The following is a 14,797-nucleotide window of genomic DNA, read 5'->3' on the forward strand; positions in this document are numbered from 1 at the left end:
GCAAATGTGCGCTGCACACACGCAGTGGCCGGTAGTGCAGTTGCATGCAACCTGGTGTCGTTGTGTAAACTAAGCTTTAGCTTTTTTCTCGGAGCTTGTTTTCAAAATGTTTGATCTTCTTGTGTTGTCATAATCATTTTTGAAAAATAATGGAACAACACTTAGCGAATACCATCGGGTCAGTTTTAATACAAAGTAGCGTGAACTAATATGATTTTTAATTACATCTTCCAACGTTATGTTCTTTTTTGTTCAACAAGTGAACAAGTGAAACCCGTTGCCTGAATTCCCGTAGCAAGAGGCAACAGGAAACAAACCCAAACGAACAAATATTCGAAAAGCTTGTATGGTGGACTTCGACTCGATCCATAACGTGAGACAGGTGTCTTGGGGTATTCAAATTCTCGAAATCAATGCTCGGGTGCACATTGGAAGCAGGAACTTATAAATTTCTCGAATTGCCCAGCAGTGCTACAACAGCTCTGACCAGCATGTTGTCCAGAACTGCTCCCTGTTGAACGTGTATGAAACACGATTCGGCAGCAGCTCACTCTGTCTCCGTCCCCAGCCACGATTTATCATTTCAGTCTCCACTGGACTGAAAAGATCTGCGAGTGAGTCGTAGATCGCTGTCGGCAGCGAAGTGGCACTAATGAGAGTAACACGGTGTGAAGAGGGCAAGGACCTGTCGTGTAGCACGCAGTGGGCTCGTCATTACGCGCGTAGCGACACCCAGGGACGGTGAACTAACGGCGCTGGAAACCGCGAATCACGACCCTGCGCATGCGCAGTCGCGAGACGAGCGCCGTAGCAGCGGCAGCAGCAGCGGCGGCGGCGAACGTTGAACTTGGGCGCGCGCTGTGCGTGCAGAGAAGTCTCTGACGAGCGGGGCGTAACGGTCGCCAGCGGAACCGCAACGGCGCCCAGTCCGGCGAGACAGTGTCGCCGCCTGGCACCGAGATTAAAGCCAGCCTCCACTCCGCATCCTCTGTTTCTGTGTGCTCAGATTTCCTGGAGGCGGGGCTCCCCAGAAGAGGTCGCTACTTTTTTGTACAAGGGGGGCGTTAAATGCTGTGAGAGCTGGTTTCCATAATTACTGCTGTTGTGGTCTCCAGGAAGAAGACTAATTGTGCACGCACGTACACCTAGGTGAGAGAGAGAGAGAGAGAGAGAGAGAGAGAGAGAGAGAGAGATAAGTCATTGGACAGCGATACGCACATAATATCGCGTACACGAGGTATAAAATGGTAATGAATTGGCGGAGTTGTCATAAATTGTAATCAGGTGATTCATGTGGAAAGGTTTCCGACGTGATTACGGCCGCACTACGGGAATTAACAGACATCGAACGCAGAATGGAAGTTCGAGCTAGACACATGAGAGATTTCATTTCGGAAAACATTAGGGAATTCAGTATTCCGATATCCAGAGAGTCAAGAGTGCGCCGAGAATACGAAATTTCGGGCATTACATTTCACCAGGGACAACGCAATGGTCGATGGCTTTCACTTAACGACCGAGAGTAATTACATTTGCTCAGAGCTGTCAGTGCTAATAGACAAGCAACACTGTGTGAAATAGCCGCAAAAATCGATGTCAGACGTCCGACAAAGTATCCGTTAGGACAGTACGGCGAAATTTGGCGTTAAGGGGCAGCCGACCACCGACACGAATGCCGTTGGTAAGAGCACGAAGTCGCCTGCAGTACTTCTCCTGGGCTGGTGACCATATCGGTTGGGCCCTAGACGTTTGGAAAACTGTGGCCCGATTTCAGTTGGTAAGAGCTGATGATAGTGTTCGTGTGTGTTCAAAAAATGGTTCAAATGGCCCTGAGCACAATGGGACTTAACATCTGAGGTCATCAGTCCCCTAGAACTTAGAACTACTTAAACCCAGCTAACCTAAGGACATCATACACATCCACGCCTGAGGCAGGATTCGAACCTGCGATCGTAGCAGTCGCGCGGTTCCGGACTGAAGCGCCTAGAACCGCTCGGTCACTGCGGCCGGCTTCGTGTGTGTCGCAGATCCCACGAGGCCATGGACCAAGTTGTCAACAAGGCACTGTGCAAGACAGTGGTGGCTCCATAGTGGTGTGGGCTGTGTTTACATGGAATGGACTGGGTCCTTTGATCCAAGAGAATCGATGTGAAAGTGGTTACAGTCGGCTACCTGGAGACCATTTGCAGCTATTCGTTGATATCATGTTGCCAAACAACGATGGAATTTTTGTGGATGACAATGCGCCACGTCAATGGGCCACAGTTGTTCGCGACTGGTTTGAAGAACATTCTGGAGAGTTCAAGCGAGTGATTTGACCACCCAGATCGCCCGACATGGGACATAATCGAGAGGACAGTTCGAGCACAAAATCCTGCACCAGCAACATTTTCCCAGTATGGACGGCTATAGAGGCAACACGGCTCAATATTTATGCAGAGGGTTTCAGATGGGTTGCGGTCGCAGGTTCGAATCCTGCCTCGGGCATGGATGTGTGTGATGTCCTTAGGTTAGTTAAGTTTAAGTAGTTCTAAGTTCTAGGGGACTGATGACCACAGATGTTAAGTCCCATAGTGCTCAGAGCCATTTGAACCATTATTTTTTCAGATGGCTTGTGGAGTCAATGCCACGTCGAGCTGCTGCACTACTCCGGGCAAAAGGAGTTCCGACACTGTATTAGGAAGTATCCCGTGACTTGTCACCTCATTGTACATCCTGTGCAATTCTTTGAGTTCCTACATAACTACTGCTAATTTCACTGCCCGACAAAAACTGAAGCACGCAGAAGTGGAGGAATAATCGAAAATTTCGTTGGTTGAGAGTATAAGTGACATAATTTCAGTGGTGACACAATCGAATCAAATTTACAAAGAATTTGGCACTATGAGCCCACAAATCAGTACGATGTTGCACATTCTCTGGTCTGGATGCAAGCACTGATATAGTGAGGAAGGGTATAATAAATCTGTAGTACCCCTTCTTGAAGTAGACCGGCCTAGAATTGTTATAACTGGTCCTTGATGCCCTTGATACACTGGGATGGAGTTGATGTCTGATGTGGTCTCATGTTGTATGAAGGAAAGATGAGTGGATATTGCTGGCCACAGGACTGCATCAGTATTAGGCAGACAGTTCGTAGAGACTTGTGCCATGTGTGGACGAGCGTCGTCCTGTTGGAAAATGGCACCACGCTATTAACGCATGAGAAGCAACACATGAGGATCCAGGATGTCCATGATGCACTGCCAGAGTTCCCTCAGTCAACACTAGCCGTGACCTGAAGTCATACCCAACTGCTCACTACACCATGAATCTAGGAGTAACACCGCTGTGACTCTCCAAAACACTGGAAGAATGGCAACTCTCCCCAGGTCACCTTCGTATTCACAGACCATGCAGAGCAGAATTCCAATTCATCATTGATCACAATGAGATACTTTTCATCAGCAGTCCATGTTTCCTGAAGACTGTACCACCCCAAAACCAACAGTTTGTATTGTGATGTTAACTATAGCTGACACATGGGATAACAATTTCCTAAGCCGGCTCGGATGGCCGAGCGGTTCTAGGCGCTACAGTCTGCAAATGCGCGACCGCTACAGTCGCAGGTTCGAATCCTGCCAAGGGCATGGATGTGTGTGATGTCCTTAGGTTAGTTAGGTTTAAGTAGTTCTAAGTTCTTGGGGACTGATGACCTCAGCAGTTGAGTCTCATAGTGCTCAGAGCCATTTGAGCCAATAATTTTCTAGTCTGGCTGCTGATGGTCTCTGAGCAATGGTGTGGGATGACACAGAAAATTATAGAGAATCCATTGCTTGTTCTAGGGTGGGAGACACAGATACGAAGGGTTTATAGTGTGCCTGATGTACAATATGGCGATGATCCCTTATGGTAGTCAGACGAGGTCATCTGGAATCTTGATGACAACTATGCCTTCCCTCACGTTCTCATGTAGTCCACAACTGGGCCACTGTCACATCTGAAAGCCCCATACACCTGGATATTACACGACTCTACCATTGCCCACAGAGAGACACACAATGATGCACTCCCAAACTCTGAAGTGCTGATAAAGCGTTTCTCACCAGTACGTGGCGTCTTCATGTCCTTCACAGTGATCACTCAACAACTGATGCTGTTCACGCTCATTATATACCCTCGTAGCAACACTAATGCACTCTGGTGGCCATTCCATCTTTTACAGAGAATTCAACTCTATTTGTTTACATACCTGTGGGGTGTGTACTGTAAGACCTTCGGTACACACACCATCAGATTATTTGACTTGTCGCTCTAACGAAGTAGGCGAGTGTCAGCAATATGTCTCGTGGTCTTATCGTGGCATGTTTATCTTCTGCCGTTAGGTCAGACGATAGAAATGCCACTTGCACACTTAGAGTAGCAGATTGATGGTGACCAACTTTAAACTGAACTTGATTAATTTTCACACACATTTATTAAAATAACAAAAAGCGTAGACATTACATATCTTGCTGGATGCTGTTTACAACTGACAAACTGAAGTTCCTTTGGTCTTGTTACGTTAATCTTATTCTCACATATCTCTGATTCTTGACAAAGTGTCTATACATTTCTCTTCATGGCTATGTACAGGAATATGATAACCCTGTTAGGCGCAGACTGAAACTTGACTACAGACTAATGCAGACTAATGCAGACTGGTGCAGACAAATGCAGACTGGTGCAGACAAATGCAGACTGACTAATCGGAGGTCTGTACACTTGTTATAATACCTCGCACGTTCAGGTATCACTGCGCGAGTGTGATCCGCGAGGAGAAAAGGTTCTACATTAGCAGCAATCTCATTGGCTGCATTACATATTAATACGCAGATCGGCGGAAGCAGAATTTGGTCCGTCTCTAAGGCAGCGCCATTCGTAGTGCAGAGATGGACAAGCGCTGCGCCTGCGCTGTTGTGCTTAGCGGGGCGCGCTCTAGTGGGAAAGTTGTGTACGTGCTGACTACGCAGAACTATGTACACAACAATACCCATCGATAGATTGTCAATGTACGTGTACCAAAAATTCAAATGGCTCTAAGCACTATGGGACTTAGCATCTGAGGTCATCAGTCCCCTAGACTTAGAACTACTTAAACCTAACTAACCTAAGAACATCACACACATCCATGCCCGAGGCAGGATTCGAACCTGCGACCGTAGCAGCAACGCGGTTCCAGACTGAAGCGCCTAGAACAGCTCGGCCACAGCGGCTGGCTGTACGTATACCAAGTTACGTTTACATCTCACCATGTCTTCTGGGTGCTTCACGTCTTTTGTTAGGCAGGAGAGTTTTGTCCTCAAAAATGAGTTTAAAGTTTAAAATGCGATTAAACAAATCCACTGTGAAGCCAATAACAACTGACGAGAGTGAGTGTTGAGAACTCACTGAAAGAAATAGACTTGGAACTTTATAACTGGATCATTTGAGAAGAAGATGAACAAATACCATACTTGACCTCTTAAGAAATGAGGAAATAAGAGAAAGGACGCAGACTCACTGTAGTACTACGTATAGAATAGAAGAAAGACAGCTTCGATGATTAGGGCTTGTCAGAAGAATGGAAGACAGGTGGCCGTGGCAACCTTCTGGAAGTAAAAGAAGAAGAAGAAGACCTGGAAAAGAAGCGATGGAGAGCAGGGGAACAGAAGAGAATGAGAAAGAAAGATGAGACGATACGTCCAGAGACAGGTGTGGGCTGCAGCGACAGCTGTAGGACTCTCGCTTCAAGAAGAAAGAAGAAAGAGTGGACATCCGCTAGAACCTGTTCACAGTAGTGAAGCCTTCGGCTGTCGCTAGAGTTTTTAGCTACATCTGCATCTATGTCTGTACTCTGCAAACCACTGTGCAGTGCATGGCAGAGGGTACTTATTACGGCTTCTTGCCATGCCATTCGCATTTGAAGTGCTGGTAGAATAATTGCTTAAATGCCGCTGTTGGCACTATAATTAGTCTAATCGTATATGCATGCCAGTGCAATAAAATCTCCTCTAATTTCTTGCTGCGCCAGTCTGCAGTGCATCTGAGACGTTTCGGTAACCACGTCCTCTCCTTCCATCATCTGACAGACACGCAGCTGATTGACGCGTCGAGAAACTACAGAAGTTTTTATAGTCTCATCTCGACTTTCCGGTCTGTGCAGGAACGATACGTCGGGGTTGTAGTATAAGCCTAGATTCCTCACCTAATGCTGCTTCTTAAACTTTGTAAGCAGGCTTTTGCAGGACATTTGAGTTCTATCTCCAAGTGTCTGCAAGTTCAGGTTTCTCAGCACCTTCGTCACGGAAATGCAACCATTCCGTCTGCTCTTCTCTGTAAACGTTTAGTATCTCCCAGGGGGAGACCACACCACTACTTTGCGAGTAGCATACTAGATTGCGAATGCAGATAGACGACTGTGCAGTATGTCCATTCATGGCTAATTCTCGGACATATACAACAAAGTAAATTTTGTGCCATAGATTGAAAATAATAACCCAGTTACAAGGCCGAAGTGTGCATTATGTGATCTTCAAAATGAAAATTTGCGAGTTCGTTATCTTTTTTGTTTTTCTAACCGAGTGGGAACAACAATCTTTCTGTGTAGAGATCTGAAGAATAGAAAGATAACGTCCAAGAGCTTTTCAACCTCAATTATCTCACTTTGAAAAGAGAAATATATTCTGTATATGGATTTGGATTCATTTCAGAGAAACATGAATAAGATTTTGTATGATAGACAATCCGCTACCTTGGAAAATTGTTCAGACATGTAGCATTTATCGTCGCTTTTAGCGAGAGAAAATAACTTCAATTCTTCCCATTACTTCGAAATTGTATCAATAGCAGATTCCCTAGCTAGCCAAAGTGTACCAGAAGTCCTTGAATTTTTTTTAGGGCTGGAATTATCATTCATAGTTTTATACAACTGTGATCCAGTCTCTTAGGACTGTAAGAAAACCAGTTTTGTGTTTCTCTAATAAGGAATTCCAGTTAGTGTGGGAAGAAGGCAGCTTTTCTTCTTCACAAAGATGAAGAGATGACAAGCGCACTTAACAACAATTAAGTGAGGAGCTATTTGTTTCAGAAGAGCAATTTCAGAGCTGTGGACTCCTACCATTACACTTGCACCATCCAGCCTAATTCCTATAAAATTTTTCTCTGTAAGACCATGGCTTTCCAATTTTGAATTTTGGGACGTTGTAAATGGTGTGAGCATGACAAGCAGTTGATTTCAGAATGGAATAAAATGTAGCTATAATGCATTTCTTCCAAATAGAAAGGTATCTAAGCAAAATGCAATGCTGCTTTTGAGTCACAACATCAATGCTTTCATCAGTAATTAAAGAATACGGAGAATTTCCTATTTCTAGGATTAAATGCTCTTGCTCACAAGCTCCGACGGCATTTTTAATGATTATGATAAATTTTGTGACATGCACTTTTGGAGCCTACGAAAAAGCGATGAAACTTCCCATTAAAACTCTGCACGTCCAGCTACACATTCTTGCATTCATTCCAGAAATTCACTGCGGAAAAATACTAATTGATAATGTTCAACACTTCAGTGTTGCAGTCCGCAGCTCGTGGTCGTGCGGTAGCGTTCTCGCTTCCCACGCCGGTTTCCCGTGTTCGATTCCCGGCGGGCTCAGGGATTTTCTCTGCCTCGTGATGACTGGGTGATGTGTGATGTTAGATTAGTTAGGTTTAAATAGTTCTAAGTTCTAGGGGACTGATGACCACAGATGTTAAGTCCCATAGTGCTCAGAGCCATTTTTTTCAGTGTTGCACCAGTATGACATATTAAGATGTAAAATGTGGCAAACAGGCTGCATGGCAAGCTATACAGACATCGTCATTGCTCAGCTATGCTCGTAAAATCAGACAAACGAAGATAAAGAACCTTTCTGCAAGGAATTTGATTCCTGAGTCTATGTATCGCTGGAAATACTTTTTATCAAATGGTTCAAATGGCTCTGAGCACTATGGGACTCAACTTCTGAGGTCATCAGGCCCCTAGAACTTAGAACTACTTAAACCTAACTAACCTAAGGACACACACAACCATGCCCGAGGCAGGATTCGAACCTGCGACCGTAGCGGTCTACCTTTTATCGGTGGATGGCACATTCACTTAATACACATACACTTAAAAGATTTCCAAACTTCAATTCACAAGCTTCACTGTGCCGTTCCTTTTTACTGGTCGACTGCTATTAACTCGTGTGGTGCTTACTCTCTCTCCAGAGTCCCTGATTAATCGTAATCGAAGTAATTTCAAATTCAAGCACAGTTTAAGTTACGAAAGTGGTCGTAAAGTAGGGCTGCCAACAAAAAATCAAGAGCGAAATATTTAAATGTTAGCTAGAGCCAAATAATTTTTTATTCACATGCATTATTCATATTGGAGAAGCCCCTAAAATCTCATCAGACAGCACAATTTCCCCTGATTTCCCCTTGGTACACATACCCTTCTAAATTTCCCTTAAGGCAGCTGATTTCCCCTTAATTTAGGGGGAAAACCCCCAAGGTGGCAACAGTGCTTGCAAGGGAACCTCCCCATCGCACCCCCCTCAGTTTTAGTTATAAGTTGGCACAGTGGATAGGCCTTGAAAAACTGAACACATATCAATCGAGGAAACAGGAAGAAGGTGTGTGGAACTATGAAAAAATAAGCAAAATATACAAACTGAGTAGTCCATGGTCAAGATAGGTAACTTTAAGGAGACTTTAACTTGAGGCCCGCAGTGGTCCTGTGGTTAACGTCAGCATCTGTGGAACCAGTGGTCCTTGGTTCAAATCTCCTCTCAAGTGGAAAATTTAATTACTTTATTTTCGAAAAGTTATGATCTATCTGTTCGTTCATTGACGTCTCTGTTCACTGTAATAAGTTTAGTGTCTGTGTTTTGCGACCACACCGCAAAACTGTGCGATTAGAAGACGAAAGGACGTGCCTCTCCAACGGGAACCGAAAACATTTGATCGCAAGGTCATAGGTCAGTCGAGTCCTCCACAGGAAAACACGTCTGATATATTCTATACGACACTGGTGACGGCATGAGCGTCACATGACAGGAATATGTTGTCGACCCACCTAACTTGTACACTTCGCGAATGGGTAAAAAGATTCTTCTACCTTTCCCGATTTAGGTTTTCTCTGGATGTGATAATCACTCCCAAAAAAGTGATGAAAACATAAGAGTTTGTCACATAAACTGCAACAAATGAATGCAACACTTTCACAGTCGCACAATTTTCCCTGTGCTCTGTCAAAACATATGTTTTTAACGTTTTCAACTTTTTCCATGTGTAGACCGTCAAATCCTGCATATGTACTAGCAAATATGAACATGTCCTGGAATTTTGGAGAGCGAAGTTGATTATGTGCGAGTGCCTGAACTTTGATAATTGTCTGAAAATAAAAAATTAAAATTTTCACTCGAGGGGATTTGAAACTAGGACCTCTTGTTTCGCAGCTGCTCACGCTAACACGGGACCACGACGCTCCTGAACTCAAACTTTCCATGATGTTGCATATCTTGTGCATGGACTACTCAGTTTCTATGTTTTGCTTATTTTTTTCATAGTTCCACACAACTTCTTCTTGTTTTCTCTATTGATCTGTGTTCAGTTTTTCAAGGCCTATCCATTCTGCCAACTTATAACTAAATCTGAAGGGGGTGCGATGGGGAGGTTCCCTTGTTAGAACGGCAATACGCAGTGGTACAAATCAACTATCTAGTGGTTTCCAACCTGGAGGTAATGACCCCATGACGGGTAACATGAAATTTTCTGAGGGGTAAAAACTAAACAATTCGATTCTGTTTCAGACACGAAACTAAATTATTTTCAAAAGATCATTACTATTATCAGAATTTTGTAAGACTCTAATATTTATTAAATAAGTTATCAATAATTACTTTGAAACGTCCCCTTTGAAAAATTGTACAAGACTGTGCTTAAACTAACACACAATATTTTTTTTAGCGCAACGCAATCTGACTTTCAAAAATCCATACAAAAGAATGGGCCCTGACTAACATTAAACTATACGTTTCACAAATCACTTACCTCACAAAAATCTTGGTTACTCGAGCTACTGCAATAAAGCGAGCGCCACTACTGCCAGCTAAATAAAAGATTCAAAGTACTGAAGGCACTAACTACTGATAGGCATAGTTAGCAAATGAAAGATTTTAATAGAGAACAAACAATGTATTTACCTTTATAGTCATAATATATATAGCAGTTCATGACAAATTACAAAACTCCGCCATCTCTCCCCCCCTACATCCACCGCTGCTGGCGGCTCACCTCCAACTGCGCAACGCTACGCGCTGTTAACATCCAGCTGCTGCTGCCCAACGCTACAATGGCGAGTATTACAACAATGCAAAGCAGCCACAGACTGCACACAGCACAGCCAGTGATTTTCATACAGAGGTGGCGTTACCAATAAAAAAACCTAAACAGCCTACTTACAACTTTTTCTCAATAAGTACCTAGCGTTAATGTGGTGGAGGTTAGAGGTTCCTCACATAGTCCACCCACTACACACATATGTTGTGCTTTGTCCCGTACATCTCTGTGATAAAAGTGAGATTTGTAAGTAACAAATGCTAAACATCTCAAGGAAAATCTTCTCCAAGTTGTGGGTAGTACCTGCCAGCAGTCCAGAAACTGCTTTATTACTAGCTTCTGAACAGAAAAGTGAATTGACAACACGACACAGCAGTAACTACATAAGGGCTACTATAGTGCTGCACATATTATTATTATTGCTATTACCACTAGTGGCTGTGGTCCCACGCAAAGCAATAGTAGTCTGAACGTTTCCAAGTTCTGCCAGTTCAGAAGTAACGACTGCAGCAGTCAAGTGATTTACGAACACTAAGTATAGTGCAAACATATTTACGTGGTTGATTTTAAATGGGGTTGCAGTTTGCAGATCAAGCAAGTGTCGCCGTGGAGAGGAGTAATGTAGATGAAGTACGTTTTGTAACAAGTGTCTACCCTGACTGTGGAGAGATAGCTTTCTTATCTGAGAAGCAGTTGTGGGTAGCATTTGCGGTGCACCACGAATTCCTTCGTCATTCATTGTAACACCCAAATTAAATTTCATTCATTTTTCATCATTTTAAAAATGAAAGTGTTCCAAGAAAAGTTTTCATTCTACAGGTTAACTGGGTGCTAATGTTGGTGATAATATGGGGGAGAATGGGCAACAGATGGCAGGGGGGGGGGGAGGGGGAAGGGATACGGTATTAGCTAATGTCTAATTGCAATCAGGGGTAATGTTGTAAGAAAGGTTGGGAACCACTGCTTTTGGAAGTCGTGTTCAAGAATGAAATGCAATTTAAAACAGGTCATTGTGTCTGCTGACTCTGTGCTTTTTTGTTTTCGGAAGGAGTCTAGACAGCGTCGCCAATTTACCGAATTTTTTCAGTGGATTAAGCAACATATTGTCATCAAAAGCGACATTTGAAAACTGTTTAGCGACTAAATTTATTTAGCTACTTAAGTACTTTTCTTCAGTTACTATATGTACCGTCTCTTCAGAATCTACTTCAAAAAGCTAGAACAAAGCACCCTGAATTTGGCATTTGTCTTGTGCCGCTTCGGAACTGTTCGGGTAGCTTGAAATCTGTAGTTGTCTCGTGTCATTCCGGAAGTGTTCGGCTAGCTTGAGAGGACATTGTTAACGCTAAGGGTAGCCCTCAGTGTACTTTCGCACATATTCGTTTCTTTGTGCTGCGTCGTGTATGGTGAGCGAATACAGAGTGTTGTAATGGAATTACCAATGAAGAAAAATTGATACAAAAATACAAAAAGGAATGGGAGAATAAACCTGAAGTTAAAGGATGGCTGACACCAGCTCCTGGAAATGATATTAAAGGTATGTATCGCTACTGCCAAACTGAATTTTACGCTAAACTTATCAATAAATATACAAAAAAAAACACGCTGAAACAATGAGACTTGACATAAAATCGGCACAGAAAACCTTGCCAGTACAAAAAAAGGTACATATTAGACCTTCTAGTAAAGCACAAGCATCACTTGCATTCTTCATTGCTGAACATTGTTCGGTTTTGACTGTTTGACATCTGGGAGCATTGTGTAAAATTATATTTTCTGTCTCTAAATCCACCACAGACTGATAATTACATGGAACGCAGTGTTGAAACACAATAAGTGATATGTTGGGTCCACATTTCAAGGAAGTACTGCGAGCTGATATCGGCAACGAAAACTTTAGTCTGCTGGTAGACGATCCACTGACATAAATATCTTAAAACATCTGGGAAATGCAATCAGATATAGTGAATCACAAAAAAACTGCGTCGATATTTTTATTATTTACTCCCGTCGAGAAAGACGATGCGAAAGGTCTAGCCGAAGCAATTGTAGTAACTTTAATAGACCACAATCTTGGAATTGAAAATTTCACTGGAACAGGTACAGACAAAGCGTCAGTTATGACAGGAGTAAATAACGATCTCACAAAATTTTAAAAACTGGTTATTGATTGCCAAATCTCGTACTTGTGCGCAGCATACGTCATTCTTTATAACTGGCAGCGACTCACGCTTTGCAAAGCACTACACCCCGAGACACAGAAAATATGACAAGAGAAAACTATAACTGGCTTTGTCGAAAACACTATATCCAGAGACACAGAATATATAAGAGAAACCTCCAACTGTTTTTTTTATATCTACAAGTCGTCAAGACGAATATAGAAAAATATTTGAAACAATAAATTGCGGCAAAGCACCACTGAAAATACTCGTAGTATGTGCGACGCGATTGCTTTCCATACATCCAGCAGGCTGCCGTATTTTACGACAATGGGTTGGTTCAAATGGCTCTGAGCACTATGGGACTCAACTGCTGAGGTCATTAGTCCCCTAGAACTTAGAACTAGTTAAACCTAACTAACCTAAGGACATCACAAACATCCATGCCCGAGGCAGGATTCGAACCTGCGACCGTAGCGGTCTTGCGGTTCCAGACTGCAGCGTCTTTAACCGCACGGCCACTTCGGCCGGCACGACAATGGGATGAACTGAAATTGCATTTCTCTGTAAGTAAAACTAGGGAAAATCGTTACACAGCAAAACTGCTCCATTCCATGTGCGAAGATTCAAACAATTTGCTGTACTTAATTTATTTACAAGTGAAGTCCAAACAGCCATGAAAGCATTTGATAGTGAAAACTCCGATACCACAAAACTACTTTTCTTTCGCGATCAGTTTCGAAAAAAGCGGTTTACGAGCCTGCTATTACAATGAACGTCCTAACTACATTTGTTCAACAAAGTTATCTTAATCCTCGTACTACACTCGGCTGTGCTTTTGATACCCGTGCTAGCCGGATGAACTTATCTTAGGGCAGTATCAAATTGGTAACAAACCGATGCATTAACTTTACATTGAAGCTTATGGATACAAGAACTGCAAAATGGCCTTGCACTCAATATTGAAATTTTAACCAAGATGAACGAATTGCCTGTAAGAGTAGTTTTGCGAACTAATATTTACCCATGATGTCACTGACATAGCAAAAGAATTGGGATATAATGGTATCAATCTAATGGAAAAAATCCCACACAACAGTGGAATAATATCAATTTCATTCGATGGCAAAACATCGAGAATACAGTCGATTTTTGTACTGAAGTTCGATCATATAAAGATTCTGCAAAAGAATCGCACTCTTGCATTTACTGTATTGTCATTGCCACATTCAAATGCGTAAAGAGAACGAATTTTTAGCGGCATGAATATGGTCAGATTAAAACTTCGATAGCGGTGGTCTTATTTCATTGAATTCTATTTCGATGATCAAAAGCCCTTTGAAAGGTATGAATAATAATTTGTTCACTAATGAGTTACCAATAAATGTACTAAGATTCATTGGAAACAACAAATCATAGTCATTTAGGAGTAAAGGTAACAGTGGTGCACAGTCAACAACTACGTGTGAAAGCGACGCAAACACTACTTTCCAAGTGTCCCATGTCACGTGACCAAGAGCCAGTACGCCACCACGCAGCAGAGTGGCGCAGTGGTAGCGTGCTGGGCCCATAACCCAGAGGTCCGTGAATCGAAACCACGCTCTGCTAAACTTATTTCTTTTCCTGATTGTGACGAGCCAACTTTCAGGCACTTTCAATACCCTTTAATCTATCTATTTGAAAATTCCGACGATGGCGATGAATACATTGCTTTTGCGTTCTTTTCTTCGTTTACTTTAAAAGACATTCCTAACTGTTATATAGACGAACAAAAAATTCTTATCTACTGAAAGTATATGTAAATATTTTTGTGTTTCAGTTCATTAATACCATCAAATAATTTTGGCGTCATCTAGCGACTTCTCATTTTCAATCTAGCGACATTTGGTTCGGTCTTGTTGGCAATACTGAGAGTAGGAGATCCACTCACCATTCTGGCGCAAACCGACGAGGTGGAAGCAGCAGCGTTATGAAACGCTAGTGTGTGATTATGCAGGCCTTAATTGTCGCGATATTGCCAGTGATTGTAGCGCTCGCATGTGGGGGTTTTATGTGCTCGACGAAACTACTTGTGTCAGGTCAGAGAGTGCACAGTGGCATGAGATATCATGTACAAATGATACTCACTACTATAAACTACGTATCACCAAAATTAAGCATAGTACTAAGCAGTTACGACTACAATGTCAGGGCTATGGCGCGCAGTATGAAATGACCCCCAAACTTAGCAGCGAGAGGAACCAACAAATCAGCAGCTCGAATTCCAGCGAAAACAT

The 14,797-nt window shown here is 42.8% G+C and overlaps 1 non-coding gene across 1 annotated transcript; it reads left to right on the forward strand.

Moving 5' to 3' along the window:
* Positions 1-14,057: 14,057 nt before the first annotated feature.
* Trnam-cau (transfer RNA methionine (anticodon CAU)) lies at positions 14,058-14,129 on the forward strand. Its single transcript has one exon. It is a non-coding gene; the product is annotated as a tRNA-Met (tRNA).
* The last annotated feature ends 668 nt before the right edge of the window (positions 14,130-14,797 follow it).

This window comes from Schistocerca serialis, chromosome 4 (assembly GCF_023864345.2).
Source record: "Schistocerca serialis cubense isolate TAMUIC-IGC-003099 chromosome 4, iqSchSeri2.2, whole genome shotgun sequence".
NCBI lineage: Eukaryota > Metazoa > Arthropoda > Insecta > Orthoptera > Acrididae > Schistocerca > Schistocerca serialis.